The sequence below is a fragment of the Strongylocentrotus purpuratus genome, unplaced genomic scaffold, assembly GCF_000002235.5.
Source record: "Strongylocentrotus purpuratus isolate Spur 01 unplaced genomic scaffold, Spur_5.0 spur5_scaffold_20, whole genome shotgun sequence".
NCBI classification, from domain to species: Eukaryota; Metazoa; Echinodermata; class Echinoidea; order Camarodonta; family Strongylocentrotidae; genus Strongylocentrotus; species Strongylocentrotus purpuratus.
The window spans coordinates 46566137-46584042 of NW_022145606.1; the positions used below are offsets into that span (position 1 = coordinate 46566137).

The window sequence follows — 17906 nt, forward strand, 5'->3', positions numbered from 1 at the left end:
GATAAAATCGTTTATTAAAAATATAATTCTTCTGTCATTATTGTTAGAAGAAACACATTCTTGGTAATAATATAACGTCAGGTATTTAGGGTAGCTGAACAAAAACAAATTTAAAAACACATATATGTTTATACAGGCAAATAAAGTACAAATTGCATTCAGAGATAGGATCCATTACCAAAGTTAAACATACATGTAATCATTTTATAAGTTATTATGCTTGATGAATAAACTTGAATTATGTTATTTTATTTTACCGTTACATGCAATACATGATTGTTATTTTCTTCATGCCACAAAGTTAAACATACATGCAATCATTCTATAAGTTATTATGCTTGATGAATGAACTTGAATTATGTTATTTTATTTACCGTTACATGCCGTACATGATTGTTATTTTCTTCATGCCACAAAGTTCAACAAACATGCAATCATTCTATTAGTTATTATGCTTGATGGATGAACTTGAATTATGTTATGTTATTTTACCGTTACTTCTTAAATATATTTATATGTAACACCAGTGGATGTGGAGAACCTCATGACAGAATGGAAATTCTTTTAGGTAATCCTCAGGCGTCCGCTGGTGGCATTTTCAATGTCTTGTAACTCTTAATGTTATATGATCTGTGTTGTCATTTCTATTTTGTTTATACATGTACCTGGAAATCAAATAAATTTCAAAGAAAAAAACAAATTATAATAGGACCTACACATGTACTCGTTATTACACATCACATGATTGCAATGATAAAGATGTCAATACAAGTTGATACTATGAAAGAGAAAAAAGACTAATGCACATGCCTCTCAACAAAGACATACAAAAGCCAAGTTTTTTTCCTATCCAATCGAACAAGTCTGAACATTTGAGGCAAAAGGCATCATTATGTAATTGCTGAACTAACCCAATAACACATTCCTCTATCGATTGAATTGCTTGAGAGGAATACCTATAGGGGGGGGGGGGTATCTGAAATGATATGTGACACCCCATCAAAGAGTGAAAAGAAAAGTAAAGGAATGCAACGTGACCCCTCCCACATATGCTCCAACTTGAGATTCCAGTTATCTGTCTAAATAATTATTTCAATTAATAAGAGCAGTAGCCCCCCCCCCCCGCCCCCCATGACATCAGTGCCCCCTCAGTAACTCAACCCATGCTAAACTATTAACACTAACGATTAATTATCAAAAACCAAGATCATGACAAGATATCAGTTGACAAGTCTTAAACTGCTTATACAGGAATATCAATTATTTAAGTTAAACTTACACTGTACATGCACTATGTATTTCATGAGAAGACGTTACGTACATGTTTAACCTTTCCCCCCATAAAAGATAGAGAGATTATATCAAACTTGCACACCAGAGAATTTGAAAATTTACCAGCAATTACCCTTAGCTTAATTACCTACTATGATGGGTGTATTTTTGCTACCAAAGAATACATGCCAACATAAAATCAATAGGATTTTAAAGAATTATATACATTTGAATGTGGGCAATTCAACTAAAATTGACCATGAGCCGAACTCATGTAAATTGGCAATGACTTCAAAAATATATATTTCCTATAATGACAAATTTAGTACCAAACACAGGAAAAAAGGTATAAAAAAGAAAAAAATCACCCCATTCTTTTCTTTGAGTAGAATAATAATATTGAAAATTGTTAATACGCATGACTTTTCATTGGGTGTAAAAGACAAGAAATTGTATAGCAATTGTAAATATTATAACCTTATTGTTAAACAATTATGTTCAGAGTATAAGCTTTTGTTGATACCTAAATAAGACTTATTACTTATTGAGCTCTAAAACTCAATCAGTTTTGAATTAAACCGACAATGGGTAATGAAATCCCATCGCAAACACAAATAAAAGCAGTCACAAAAAGTCAACACCACCCTCTCCTCAGAAAATACATGCCTATAATTGTGATTTTAAAATTCTGTAATAACCGATACATTGGTTAATTGGTGTGAAAAACATAAAGACAAGCTACACATAATTAACAAAAAGATTGCATTAAAAAAAGATACTTCATTCTGAGATGACTCTTTTGTAATTAATCAAAATTGTAATAATAATCATAATGCATGTAATTACTTTGCTGATTTAGAGAGAAGGAGAAAACGTACATAAGAGGGGAGGATGGAAGAATGAAGAATGGAAAAGAGAAGAATGAAAAACATTAATATGGTAAGCAAAAATAAATAAATGCAAACATGACAAAGAGAATTAAAATCACAGTTGGTTGTTAAGGATCGAGTCGTACGATATAGGGAATAATTGAAGTGCGGTATCTCTCAGTTCTACAATAGGGTACAGTTATGTGTAGAGAGTTTCAGAGTTCATGGCAAGAGGTTTGGCGACGAGTTGGCGGTAGAACATAATTCAATCTCGTGATGACTTAAACAGTTTGAGAGAAAAGGATTCAAGAAGGGCAAGACGGCAAGAAGTGGTGTGGTTTCATACAACTGTTCTTATCCAAGGATAATACAGCAGACACGTTTCTGTACTTTCTTCAGACTGCAAGATAACTGTTGGGGAAATTGATGTGGACCAAACTGGAGAAGCGTATTCGAGCAAAGATCGGATATATGTCGAGAAGATGTCTGCTAGATCTTCACATCATACTCCGAGATGTCGTAAATGTAGTTGTTTGCCGGCAATTGATATCATATCGAACACTTTGAAATTCCATTTGAGATCTGACTGTAATATAACTCCCAGAATTGTCGGAGTGGTGCAGTTTTGGATGGCCTTGTGGTCTAGGTCCAGCATTTGAAGGGCTGGTTGGATACACTTGAGGAACACTTACTTGGATTCGGTTTTGAACTGCTCACGTGAGTAAAATTCCTTGTCCATTACTAGTACTTGTCATGTCTAGTATAGTTACACAGAGTCCAGTTTCTCTCCAACTATTCAGTTACATACTGTGCAATGCAGTGAATGCTCCTGATGGTAAAATGTATCTAAATCACTGACTGTTCTTGCACCTTTTAATTCTCCCGCAAGGTGTCTGAAATGACCAGGGTTATTTCAGAATGGCATGTCTTTTCAACTAGAGTTCACCATTCTTTGGGATGTGCTGTTCTGTTTTTGGAAAACTGGTTGAATATTGCTCCACTGATAACTTTGGTCGAGCCATTTGATGCAGTGTTGAAGTTTTTCCTTTGCTAGTAGCTCTATCAAATAAAAGAAACAAAAGAGAAAAGAAAAAAATCATTAAATTGTGATGAAAACTGAAGGAATCATGTAATAACGGATGCTGAGCTTGAGCAAAGCTGCAAAGGAGACAAGGGACACCAATCGGACTACTGTAAGATAATTTTTCATTTCAACACTTCGACACACATTTCCTAACATGCTTGAGGCTCTATTTCGTTTCCTTTGCAGGACTTTATCTGTTTCAAAGTATTGCAGACTGCTGGCCTCAACTTATCTTCACATTACTGATTTTTTTAATATAAAAAGTGTATAATATAGGCTTCAACACTATCATTTTAATCTTGAATAAATACCCTCTTTACTTTGTACAGAGTTATGTGGCACATTTAAAAATTAATATGAATATCATAAGTAGGTGTTTCTTCTAAATGATCCAACAGATGCAATACTAATTGGTAAAGATCAAAAATTACATATCTTGAAAACAGTCCAACATGAAGAAAAGTGCATGTCCTCGTAAAACAGTTTATGTTATGCCTCAACAATAACGTTCGCTGTAAAAAGTGTGTGACTCTTTCAACACTCTATGCTAGTGGGAGGCGGGTCCGCTAAAACATATATCGTGAGATCAAAGTATCATTAGATTAAATTTTCATTCCTGGATTTTGTACAGTTTTGGGTTTCAGAGATTAAAAAATAAATAATAAAATCCCCCCATTGTGTAAATTCTATAACGTTATCTGTTATTAAACAATGTGAGAGTTTTTTCTATTGTCATAAAGAGAAATCCTTATGTGAATTTTGACCTACTTACCCCAAATATAATCAGATTGTCTTCCTTAAGTGATACATACTATTAACAGGTTTGAAGTTCATACCTCAAATGATTACTGAGCTATCGCAATTACAAGGCTTAAAACGCCCTAGTTTCATGCAGTCTAGTCAGTTAAAGGGCCCATGTCATCCAAATACATGTTTATTCATGTTAGTGTGTAGTCCTGCATACATCTCATATTTTGATATGTAAACTTCTGAATGTGTTTCATAGATTGTTAAATATTGTTTTAAAACATGTTTTTTTCAAGCTTGCTAAGCTCCATCCTAAAAATCCGCCAGATCTCATTCTCCATGTGACATCATCTGTCAGTCATCAATGAGCTAACTTGAGAAAGTGGTATGTAACTTTGCCGAAGTTGACCACCTGTTACAATACAACAATTTGGTTGGCAGGGGCCCTCAAAAGCATTTGGCCAAAATATTGCCAAGGTAACAACCAGTCATACATTTTTCTGCTGCAGTTAGGTCTAAGATCAATTACTGCGATTCGCATAACTTTTAATGATCCCTCATGTGCAAGAAATCTTAAGGAAAACTTTAAACCCTGGCGTGCTACTGCCGTGTGATGTGTTACGGTGGACGCACCACACTGCTCTGTTGTACTACCGCAAGCATTACAATGGCTGCACACATCACGTGCATTCATTAATTGGAAATGCCCTTTAGGCTCCCTGCACCAAAAGCAGGCATGCATGGTGTTAGGACTTGTATGTGACAGAAGTAATTGTGAGGCAAGAGAAGCTGTGAAAGTGGAAGGACAGCGAGGATATCGTACATATGTTCAAGAATGTCTGGTTTCTGTTCGTAATAGATATGAAAACAAAATTATACTAATTGTATGACAGCTAGCATTCAATTCAATGTTAAGATGCAATCAAATTTATAAAATTGTTAATATTTAATCCCTGGGAAAATCACAAATGATGGGAACACTGGATGTTGAAGTGGGTGTATAGGATCATGCTACTTGTATAGGGTCAACGTATTACCCCCGCCCATGATGATGATTATACGACTGAGAGTACGTCAACTGTGATCACTGCTGTTAGTGAGACAGCCCCACATCCATTGCTGCTTCAATGTACTTACCACAATATGTAATTCTTTCATAGCAGGTAATTAGCAGGCAAGTGGTTGTGTCTAAGGGTTGAATAGCAGCTTCAATTGAGGCCAAGTGTCCCTAGTGCTGTCAGCGCTGCACCAGAATCAGGCACGGTGTTTGATAGGACTTGTGACAGATGTAATTGTGAGGCAAAAGAAGCTGCGAAGGTGGATGGATAGCGATGATCGATCTCCTACATCTTCAAGCATGTTTGGTTTCTGTTCATAATAGATGAAATTACACTAATTTTATGACAGCTAGCAATCAAATCAATGTGAATTAAGATGCAATCAAATTTATAAAATTGACTTTATCCCTGGGAAAATCACAAATGATGGGAACACTGGATGTAGAATGGGTGTATAGGATCATGCTACTTGTATGGCATCAAAGTATGACCCCCCCCCCTCCCTTTTCATAACATTCACTCCAATGTGAAGATGCAATCAAATTTATAACACCACTGGGGAAATCGCAAATGATGGGAACTATACGTACTACACCAATGCAGAATTATGTGCATAGGATCATTACCCCCCCCCCTCCCTCCGACTATAAATAGCTTTCCCTGAATTGTTCAAGTCAGTGCTTATTGTGTAGGCCTACTACTGTATATGCCCTTTGCTTGTTCGTATTGTTAGATTACAACAGTAATTACCAAAACAATAACATTTTTTTCTTCAAAAATGAAGTTGGGCCAGTGTATGATCCTAAGAAACAATTTTACCCCCCAAAAAATTACATTGATAACTCATTTCAATGAAAACATATAAAATCTGATTGATTAAAATATAATGAAATTATAACATAAAGAACAATTAATATATTCCATCTAAAAAATATTGAGTGAAAAATCCTGGTTATTATGTGTTAATGGCCAAGAACATGCTGCCTGCTCCAAAATGCATTATCATTCTATTTTGCCATTTAATGGTCCCAAATAGAAAAATAGATATTTTTTTTTTCTTTTTTCAAATCATATGTGATGTGTATTTCTAACAATGTGTTATTCCTATTATTCTCTATCTTTATGAAAAAGAAAAAAAATAATTGCAAATTACAATGGATGTGGCTCTTTTACTTGTCCTTGCATGGCCCTAGCTTGACTTCCCGCAGGGTACTTTGTGCCAAGTTATTTCTCTAAGAGTGGAATTGATGTGAGGAATATTGCCATTTTCAGTAGGGGCACTGGACTGAGAATGAAGATTGTCCGCATAAACGAGAATATCCTGGTAAACGCGGACAAGTCTCGACCTAAAAAAATAAGGAAAGTCTGCAATTTTCACAGACGTTTTTTCTTCTTCGGTGCTCTGCGGTTACAGGGTTCCTGATCCGCGTGCTGGCAATTAATGCGAAAAAACGGATTCCGCGTAATAAAATACCCACAGTTCACCGTCTACTTTCTATGGGTTGTCCGTCTTCCCTAGGATTTGCGTAAGTGTAAAATGCATTATGGGGCATCATCGCAGAATTCGTTTTTCGCATCACCAACGCGCGGATCGGGAATCCGGATCCTTCGCGAAAATGCGGATGATCCTTATTTTTCTGGATGCAAATGGTCTGCGTTTACGAGGGTATTGTCATTTATGCGGACGATGCTCATTCTCGTACTAGCACCCCTACTGATTTTGTGAATAAACCATTGTTGTTTTTTATCGTGTAGGCCTATATAATCTACAGACATGTGCAAGCATTGCGCACAATGAACCGTTAAAAGGCTATACTGTGCAGAGTCCTTGAATGAGTGGTGGAATATTTCACAAGCATGCCAAGAATTTGTAGACAATAGACAAATAGAAAAATAGATAATATTTTTTTTTTTCTTCAAATCATATGTGATGTGTATTTCTAACAATGTGTTATTCCTATTATTCTCTATCTTTATGAAAAAGAAAAACAATAATTGCAAATTACAATGGATGTGGCTCTTTTACTTGTCCTTGCATGGCCCTAGCTTGACTTCCCGCAGGGTACTTTGTGCCAAGTTATTTCTCTAAGAGTGGAATTGATGTGAGGAATATTGCCATTTTCAGTAGGGGCACTGGCCTGAGAATGAAGATTGTCCGCATAAACGAGAATATCCTGGTAAACGCGGACAAGTCTCGACCTAAAAAAATAAGGAAAGTCTGCAATTTTCACAGACGTTTTTTCTTCTTCGGTGCTCTGCGGTTACAGGGTTCCTGATCCGCGTGCTGGCAATTAATGCGAAAAACGGATTCCGCGTAATAAAATACCCACAGTTCACCGTCTACTTTCTATGGGTTGTCCGTCTTCCCTAGGATTTGCGTAAGTGTAAAATGCATTATGGGGCATCATCGCGGAATTCGTTTTTCGCATCACCAACGCGCGGATCGGGAATCCGGATCCTTCGCGAAAATGCGGATGATCCTTATTTTTCTGGATGCAAATGGTCTGCGTTTACGAGGGTATTGTCATTTATGCGGACGATGCTCATTCTCGTACTAGCACCCCTACTGATTTTGTAAATAAACCATTGTTGTTTTTTTATCGTGTAGGCCTATGTAATCTACAGACATGTGCAAGCATTCCGCACAATGAACCGTTAGGCTATACTGTGCAGAGTCCTGGAATGAGTGGTGGAATATTTCACAAGCATGCCAAGAATTTGTAGACAATAGACAAATAGAAAAATAGATATTTTTTTTTTTTTCAAATCATATGTGATGTGTATTTCTAACAATGTGTTATTCCTTTTATTCTCTATCTTTATGAAAAAGAAAAAAAATAATTGCAAATTACAATGGATGTGGCTCTTTTACTTGTCCTTGCATGGCCCTAGCTTGACTTCCCGCAGGGTACTTTGTGCCAAGTTATTTCTCTAAGAGTGGAATTGATGTGAGGAATTTTGCCATTTTCAGTAGGGGTACTGGTCTGAGAATGAAGATTGTCCGCATAAACGAGAATATCCTGGTAAACGCGAACAAGTCTCGACCTAAAAAAATAAGGATAGTCTGCAATTTTCACAGACAGTTTTTCTTCTTCGGTGCTCTGCGGGTACAGGGTTCCTGATCCGCGTGCTGGCAATTAATGCGAAAAACGGATTCCGCGTAATAAAATATTCCCAGTTCACAGTCTACTTTCTATGGGTTGTTCGTCTTCCCTAGGATTTATTGTTCATAACGTGAAAGTCTCTGCGTAAGTGTAAAATGCATTATGGGGCATCATCGCGGAATTCGTTTTACGCATCACCAACGCGCGCATCGGGAATCTGGATCCTTCACGAAAATGCGGATGATCATTATTTTTTCTGGATGCAAATGGTCTGCGTTTACGAGGGTATTGTCGTTTATGCGGACGATGCTCATTCTCGTACTAGCACCCCTACTGATTTTCTGAATAAACCATTGTTGTTGTTTTTTATCGTGCAGGCCTATATAATCTACAGACATGTGCAAGCATTGCGCACAATGAACCGTTAGGTTATACTGTGCAGAGTCCTTGAATGAGTGGTGGAATATTTCACAAGCATGCCAAGAATTTGTAGACAATATAGTCATCTTGACTTTAAAATAATTATTTTAAATGAAATACCTACATAGTACATTGGCTATATAGCGCCAAACATGCCAAATGAGGAGAGTGAGCAGCACAAATAGCCGCAGTATCATCAAGGTTTGCCCAAAATTTTGTTGAATTTTCTGTTGATCTAGACAGAGTCTATCAATATCATAAAGTCTATCGATGCGCAAACGATAGTGAAACAAAGTGCAATGGAATAAAATCAAGCTTTCAAGGGGCAGTTTCTTCAGTTTTTCAACGCGATTTTGAGCTGTGAGTGTGAATCAGATGAAATTAAATAAGAGAACTGATTTTTTAAGGTTATTTAAACTGCAGTATGATTTTGAAGCATCATAATGACTCATATTCAATATTCAATTGAACAATAATTTACATTTTCTCCTATTTATAATTTAGTGGGCCAAGATCTAGATCTAGGCTACCGGTATTTGTTTTGTAGACCTAGAAATCTACATGCATGTGTGGAAAAGTAATTTGTTAGCTTAACTTAGGAAATCCAATGAGTTTTATGACGTCGATACCGGTTAATTAATGGCTAAACCTTATGCATTGAAATTATAGGAGTGTGAAGTGGAATTTGGTATGCTCAAGTTGGATGAATTTTGATTGTACAACACTTTTTCGTAGAAAAATTGCCAACACACATGCACACACAAATAACGATAGAATCACACACAGAAAAGTTTATATTTGGGACTGGAGTCGGGCTAACTCGGCCCACGGGACTACTCGGCCCAGCTGGAAAAACTGGGCCGAGATGTCCCGACCTGATTAATCGATCGAGAGATACCAATGTGTATATGTTTGTGCTCTTTGTGACTTAATAATGCCCTTTCCAACCTAAATCTTTAAAGGAATTGTGTTAAATGATACTAATGAAGACAATCTATGACTTATCTTTAGGTAAAATGAGAAAAAAATGACATTTCGGACAATTTACTCACAGCTCGCAATCCGCATTGCCGCACGTACATTAAATGTGCGTTGTATCTACTCGGACCACTGAAATTCGAGCAGTGTTTTCGTCGGTAAATCACTGCAAAAATATCATTTTTATCTCGTATGAAGGTCTATTTTTTATTCCTGACACAGATTTCATTATTGAGAAGTCGAATATAGTACATTTTAGACGAGATGGTTGATGTTTGTTCACATTCTTTCGTCCTGGCCGTAAATTAGCAGACTATACTGCCTAGTGCTACCGCAGCAGCTCAGCTCAGTGTGCAGCTAGCCGGACAGCGCCGCCGGCCGGGTCGGCGGGGGAATTCACTGACTCGGCGCCCGTACCGGGCCGCTGCACTGCATTGCATGATTGTACTGCCCAATTTGATCGAGTGATGTGAGTATAACTAATCAAACTAGATCTATATATCTACTGTATTATCATTATTCATTCCGAGTAGAATATCCAATTTGATTTAGTTAGTAAACTAGACCTAGATCTATATCTACTGTAGCTACATCATTATCATATACTAGATTAGTCATTCAGAGTAGAATATTCGATTAATGAAGGAATGGAATTTTTCTTTTTCATAATCAGATAATCATATTTTACTCCTAAATTTAAAGACTTAATAAATAACTAGATCTAACGTAAGGGCCTAGCATAGTACTGTAAGAGAAGTGAGCTGAAGAATCGCCTTCTTCTTTTATTTTGGAGGGGCAGGCGCGTAGCCAGGGGGGAGGGGGGCAGTCGCCCGCCCCCCCCCCCCCCAAAAAAAAAAAAAAAAAAAAAAGAGAAAAAAAAAGAAAAAAGGAAGAGGACGTAGGAAGAAAAGGATTAAGAGTCGAGAACGGTACAACGAATCGTCTTCTTTCTCTAATTATTTAATGAAACGTCAAAGCTTCCGCGCTTCGCGCGAGAAGGGGGGACAGAACTGAATTCAGATAAGGATAAAGAGTCGAGAACGGTACGACGAATCGTCTTCTTTCTCTAGTAATTTATAAAACGTCAATGCTTCCACGCTTCGCGCGGGAGCGGGAAACTGAATTAAGACCAGGATTTAGAGTCGAGAACTGTAAAACGAATCGTCTTCTTTCTCTAATTATTTAATGAAACATCAAAGCTTCCGCGCTTTGCGCGGGAAGGGGGGGGGTGGAACTGAATTCAGATAAGGATTAAGAGTCGAGAACGGTACAACGAATCGTCTTCTTTCTTTGATGAGAGGGATGGAGACGAGAGGGATAGCTACATCATTTAATCATATACTAGATTAGTCATTCAGAGTAGAATATTCGATTAATGAAGGAATGGAATTTTTCTTTTTCATAATCATGCAGATAATCATATTTTACTCCTAAATTTAAAGACTTGATAAATAGCTAGATCTAACGTAAGGGCCTAGCCTAGTACTGTAAGAGAAGTGAGCTGAAGAATCGCCTTTTTCTTTTATTTTGGAGGGGCAGGCGCGTAGCCAGGGGGGGGGGCAGTGGGGGCAGTCGCCCCCCCCCCCCTCCAAAAAAAGAGAAAAAAAAAGAAAAAAGGAAGAGGACTTAGGAAGAAAAAGGATTAAGAGTCGAGAACGGTACAACGAATCGTCTTCTTTCTCTAATAATTTATAAAACGTCAATGCTTCCACGCTTCGCGCGGGAGCGGGAAACTGAATTCAGACAAGGATTTAGAGTCGAGAACGGTAAAACGAATCGTCTTCTTTCTCTAATTATTTAATGAAACATCAAAGCTTCCGCGCTTTGCGCGGGAAGGGGGATGGAACTGAATTCAGATAAGGATTAAGAGTCAAGAACGGTACAACAAATCGTCTTCTTTCTTTGATGAGAGGGATGGAGACGAGAGGGATTGGTGAGGGATGGAGATGATGAGAGGGAAGGAGACAATGTTGATGATGTAAGGGATGAAGACGCTGTTGATGAGAGGGATTGGTGAGGGATGGAGACGGTGTGAGGAATGAAGATGATGAGAGGGATGGAGACAATGTGAGAGATGGAGTTGATGAGAGGGATTGGTGAGGGATGGAGATGATGAGAGGGATGGAGACAATGAGAGGGATGGAGATGATGAGAGGGATTGGTGAGGGATGGAGATGATGAGAGGGATGGAGATGAGAGGGGTGGAGATGATGAGAGGGGTGGAGATGATGAGAGGGGTGGAGATGATGAGAGGGATGGAGACAATGGGAGGGATGGAGATGATGAGAGGGATGGAGACGATGAGAGGGATTGGTGAGGGATGGAGATGATGAGAGGGATGGAGACAACGGGAGGGATGGAGACAATGAGAAGGATGGAGATGATGGAGACAATGAGAGGGATGGAGATGATGGAGACAATGAGAGGGATTGGTGAGGGATGGAGATGATGAGAGGGATGGAGGCAACGGGAGGGATGGAGACAATGAGAGGGATGGAGACAATGAGAGGGATTGGTGAGGGATGGAGATGATGAGAGGGATGGAGATGATGAGAGGGATGGAGGCAACGGGAGGGACGGAGACAATGAGAGGGATGGAGACAATGAGAGGGATTGGTGAGGGATGGAGATGATGAGAGGGAAGGAGACAATGTTGATGATGTAAGGGATGAAGACGCTGTTCATGAGAGGGATGAGAGGGATTGGTGAGAGATGGAGATGATAAGAGGGATGGAGACAATGGAGACAATGAGAGGGATGGAGATGATGGAGACAATGAGAGGGATTGGTGAGGGATGGAGATGATGAGAGGGATGGATGCAACGGGAGGGATGGAGACAATGGAGACAATGAGAGGGATTGGTGAGGGATGGAGATGATGAGAGGGATGGAGATGAAAAGGCAAACAAAAATCTAAATAAATAAAGTTAAAACAATTAAATAAAAATGAGGACATGTTTGAAAAACACACATAATAGCAATAAACATTATTTGTTTACGACTCCAAGATACAAATTCCAACAATATGACGTCAAGCCGACTCAAAATAACAAATGATAAGCAGGTGTAATCGTGTATTAATTTCATGCCACGTTGTGGTAATGCAATTTTGTTTTTTTATTTATTATTTATTTATAGTATACATATTTATACAGGTACACAAGATCAGATATAAATCTGTTAACCCCCAGCCCCCCCCCCCCTCAAAAAAAAAAGTAACATGCAGAGACCAGTACAGATGACACGCCACACCATTCCTTGTGTTGTGGTATTGGTACGTATTATTTCATGTATGCAAGTTACAAGGCAAAAATAACCTAAATAAATAAACAAAGTTAAAACAATTAAATAAAATTGAGGACATGTTTGAAAAACGCACATAATAACAATAAACATTATTTGTTTACGATTCCAAGATACAAATTCCAACAATATGACGTCAAGCAGACTCATAATAACAAATGATAAGCAGGTGTAATCGTGTATTAAATTCATGCCACGTTGTAATGCAATTTTGTTTTTTATTTATTATTTATTTATAGTATACATATTTATACAGGTACACAAGATATCAGTTATAAATCTGTTAACCCCCAGCCCCCCCCCCCCCCCAAAAAAAAAAAAAATTGTAACATGCAGATGACACGCCACACCATTCCTTGTGTTGTGGTATTGGTACGTATTATTTCATATATATGCAAGTTACAAGGCAAAAAAAACCTAAATAAATAAACAAAGTTAAAACAATTAAATAAAATTGAGGACATGTTTAAAAAACACACAATAACAATAAACATTATTTGTTTACGATTCCAAGATACAAATTCCAACAATATGACGTCAAGCAGACTCATAATAACAAATGATAAGCAGGTGTAATCGTGTATTAATTTTATGCCACGTTGTGGTAATGCAAATTTGTTTTTTTAATTTATTATTTATTTATAGTATACATATTTATACAGGAACACAATATATCAGATATAAATCTGTTAACCCCCAGCCCCCCCCCCCAAAAAAAATATATAAAAATTGATTTTGCTCATAGATCTTTGCCTCTGTTGCTGATTACATACCCGGCCGAGATGGATGGGAGGTGGGGGGGGGCAGCTGCCTTTTAGAAATTTGAGGAACGGTTAAAATAATGACCAGTTGACCAAAGGTCCAGGAGAAGGCTTACAAGAATTAAGATCCCCCTGCCCAGGGGCGGCCGAGCGACTTCCAAAGTGGGGGGGCACCAACTAAAAAGGGCACTTTCTGGAGAAAAAAAGGGCACCTACAGTGGGAAATCTCAAAGCGAAAATATACAATTTTTTAGACATTGGTATATACCCCTACATTGTGATTACATTATCAGGGATGATTTCAATATTTGTTTCTCTTCATACATCATACAAGATATCGCTTAAGCATCATACTTTACAGTTGGGTGTGATGTCTGAATATGCATTTACGAGCGAGCGAAGCGAGCGTGAAAAATTTCAAAGATCTATGAGGTCGCAGTGCGAAAAATTTCATCTTGTAAAGAGGAAAAAAGCCAATCGTGATGGGGTTATAAGCACATTCTCATAACGGAAGACTGAAAAGACCTTTGATAAGTAACATAATTATATCATCTTTAAATGCGAGCGAGCGCAGCGAGCGAACTTTGGGGGAAATTGCTCTTAGTCGCCTTAAATAAGGGGCACGTTTAATGATTACATGAAAAGGGGACAATTATCGAAAGGGATAAGACACTTATAAGAAAAGAAAAGGAGCACATGTCAAAGTACAAAGGATTATTATAAGTGGTGAAAATGAGGCATTTTTTCACCTGAAAAGAGGCACTCACCAGTGATGACAAAGAGGCGTTTACGAAAATGGGAAATAGGCATTTGTTGACGGAAAAGGGGCACCCATCAGATTTTGATAGGGGTATTTATAAGAGGTGAAAAGGGGATAGTTCCCTTATTAGAAAGGAAAAGGGGCACGTATCATTATTAAAAGGGGAATTATCAGAGTTGAAAAGGGGCATTGACCAGATATGAAAAGGGGCACTTATAATAAAGGAAAATGTGCATTTGTTGAATGAAAAGGGGGCACCGTTCAGAATTTTAAAAGGGGCAGTTATGAGAAGGGGAAGGAACTCTTTCTTTTTAATGGGGGCACTTATCATAAGGAAAAGGGGCACTTATTAGAAAATAAGAGGGGCACATGTTAAAATGAAAGGTGTGCTCATCCGAGTTTAAAAAAGGGGATAGTTATTAAAAGGAGAAGGGGCACTTCTTACAAAGGAAAAAGGGGGAAGTTGTCAAAGTAAAAGGAGCACCTCTCAGTTTTGAATAGGGCAATTATCAGAGGTAAAGGGGGCACTTATTAAAAGTGAAAAGGGGCACTTCTCGTACCTGAAAATAGGCACTTACTAGAGATTATTTCAAGATTTATGAGAATGGAAAATGGACACTTATTGCAAAGGAAAATGGGAACATGTCGAAGGAAAAGGGGCACTTATTCAAGATTATTTCAAGATTTATGAGAATGGAAAATGGACACTTATTGCAAAGGAAAATGGGAACATGTCGAAGGAAAAGGGGCACGTGTCAAAAATAAAAAAGGGCACTCGTCAGAGGTGAAAAGGGGGAAGGGGCACTTTTACTAAGTAATAGGGGCACTTGTCAAAGGAAAAGGGGCACCTTTCCTATGTAAAAGGGGCACTTCTTACAAAATAAAAGAGGCACTTTTCCTATGTAAAAAGGGGCACTTTTGGGGTATCTGAAAAAGTGGGGGGCACTGTGCCCCCCCCCCCGGGAGGGCCGCCTCTGCCCCTGCCCCTCCATGCACCGGCACGTCATTGCAATATCATGTCTTAATTGCTTTGCTTTGTATATATCTCTTTGATTCCCAGAAAAAGGGAACAAAAAGGAGATTTTTTGGTTTGTTTGGGGGGGGGGGTGGTGGGGGCTGCATTATTTATACAAAAAACTTGAAGCCAATACCTTCTTTTCGTAGAATTTTTTTGAAGCAGCCCCCTCCAAAAAAATAAGAAGGCGATTCTTCAGCTCACTTCTCTGCTTAGAGTACTAGGCTAGGCCCTTACGTTAGATCTAGCTATTTATCAAGTCTTTAAGTTTTAGGAGTAAAATATGATTATCTGATTATGAAAAAAGAAAAATTCCATTCCTTCATTAATCGGATATTCTACTCTGAATGACTAATATAATCTAGTAGATCTATATGATAATGATGTAGCTACAGTAGATATAGATCTAGGTCTAGTTTACCCACTAAATCAAATTGGATATTCTACTCGGAATGAATAATGATAATACAGTAGATATAGATCTAGTTTGATTAGTTATACTCACATCACTCGATCAAATTGGGCAGTACAATCATGCAATGCAGTGCATGCAGCGGCCCGGTACGTACGGGCGCCGAGTCAGTGAATTCCCCCGCCGACCCGGCCGGCGGCGCTGTACGGCTAGCTGCACACTGAGCTGAGCTGCTGCGGTAGCACTAGGCAGTAGTCTGCTAATTTACGGCCAGGACGAAAGAATGTGAACAAACATCAACCATCTCGTCTAAAATGTACTATATTCGACTTCTCAATAATGAAATCTGTGTCAGGAATAAAAAAATAGACCTTCATACGAGATAAAAATGATATTTTTGCAGTGATTTACCGACGAAAACACTGCTCGAATTTCAGTGGTCCGAGTAGATACAACGCACATTTAATGTACGTGCGGCAATGCGGATTGCGAGCTGTGAGTAAATTGTCCGAAATGTCATTTTTTTTGTCATTTTACCTAAAGATAAGTCATAGATTGTCTTCATTAGTATCATTTAACACAATTCCTTTAAAGATTTAGGTTGGAAAGGGCATTATTAAGTCACAAAGAGCACAAACATATACACATTGGTATCTCTCGATCGATTAATCAGGTCGGGACATCTCGGCCCAGTTTTCCCAGCTGGGCCGAGTAGTCCCGTGGGCCGAGTTAGCCCGGATTCTTGGGACTAGATCTAGAGTCTATTCATGAAATACAAAGGCAAATGGTTTTCAAACAATATTAGTCCTTATCGATTATTCCTCTGACTAAGATGAATATCAATAGACATATTTAAAACTTACGGTATACATTGTAGATATTTTTAGAGTGAAGACAAGGAACCACCAGCAGAGCTAGGGCAAGGCTAGCTGCGCCGACCAGCTGAAACTGTATAGCTGATGCTAGCTGCAGGTACGGTATGCGAGCTCTGGCGGGTCTAGCGGCGACGCCGGCGGTCGACGCCAGTCCTGGGCGTACTGCAGAGAGCTAGCGAGCCCTGCCAGGCCCGACCCATGGGGAGCGTTGGGGTGCATGCCCCCTTTTCCTTCCGAAAACACAGGGAAAAGCCACGAATTTTCAAATAAATGTTCAGTTTACTCATTCAGAAATGCCTTAGAATGTACCATAAAGCATCTTATAGTTCAATTTTTTTTCCGGGGCCCTTTGGCCCCGGACCCCACGCCGATTTAACACTTCATGCCCCTCCTTTAAAAAAAAAACTTCTTGGATCCGCCGCTACAGCCGGTCGATCGCATGCAGGATATATTTCGCATAGGCTGCCTGATAATACGCACGCGTATTCCGCACAAGCATTCCACAGCAACTTACTGTTACAGAATATAATCTAAAGACGGCGATGTACAGTAGCTAAGTAGCGCGCGCGTGCTGGGTGACTAGTTTTCTCAGTATCTTACTGGGTCATCACTATACTCTAGGTGACAATATAGTTCCAGAACATTACTATTGCAACTATGTCACCTGGATTTTCAGATTAGTAATCTGCTCCGATTTTACTGACACACTTTTGGGTAATCTGCTTCGATACCTTGCTGGCTCGATTATTGGTATCAGGTGATTAGATACATATTTATGCTGCAACTCCTGGATAAGTATTTATGTTAATAGTTTCAAACAACAGACTGAGTATAATTAATGGTCGACATATAGTTCGGTCAAGGCACAATAATGCCTATACCCGGCTACTACTAAACATAACAAATTGGCAAGTTATTCATCAGTACAGCCCTTACAAAAAAGTTGTATAGAATTCTATAGACAATTTATAGAGTTCTATAGAACTCTATAACATTCCAGATTCTCTATAAAACTTTTAAGGATTCTCTATAGAAAGCGGTTTCCTCTATAGAATTCTATAGAATAAGTTTTCTATAGATTTAAATTTCTATAGAAAAGTTAATTCTCTATAGAATTTTTAAGGTTGTCTATAGAAATCAGTTTCCTCTATATAATTCTATAGAATAAGTTTTCTATAGATTTAAATTTCTATAGAAAAGTTAATTCTCTATAGAATTGTTTAGGTTGTCTATAGAAATCAGTTTCCT

The 17906-nt window shown here is 38.4% G+C and overlaps 1 long non-coding RNA gene across 1 annotated transcript; it reads right to left on the reverse strand.

The window, feature by feature from the left end:
• Positions 1-2051: 2051 nt before the first annotated feature.
• On the reverse strand, positions 2052-17156 carry LOC105440516. The gene is made up of 3 exons (XR_004065675.1): positions 16647-17156; positions 5110-5340; positions 2052-3200 (listed from the first exon to the last, which is right to left on the reverse strand). It is a non-coding gene; the product is annotated as an uncharacterized LOC105440516 (long non-coding RNA).
• Between the last annotated feature and the right edge of the window lie 750 nt (positions 17157-17906).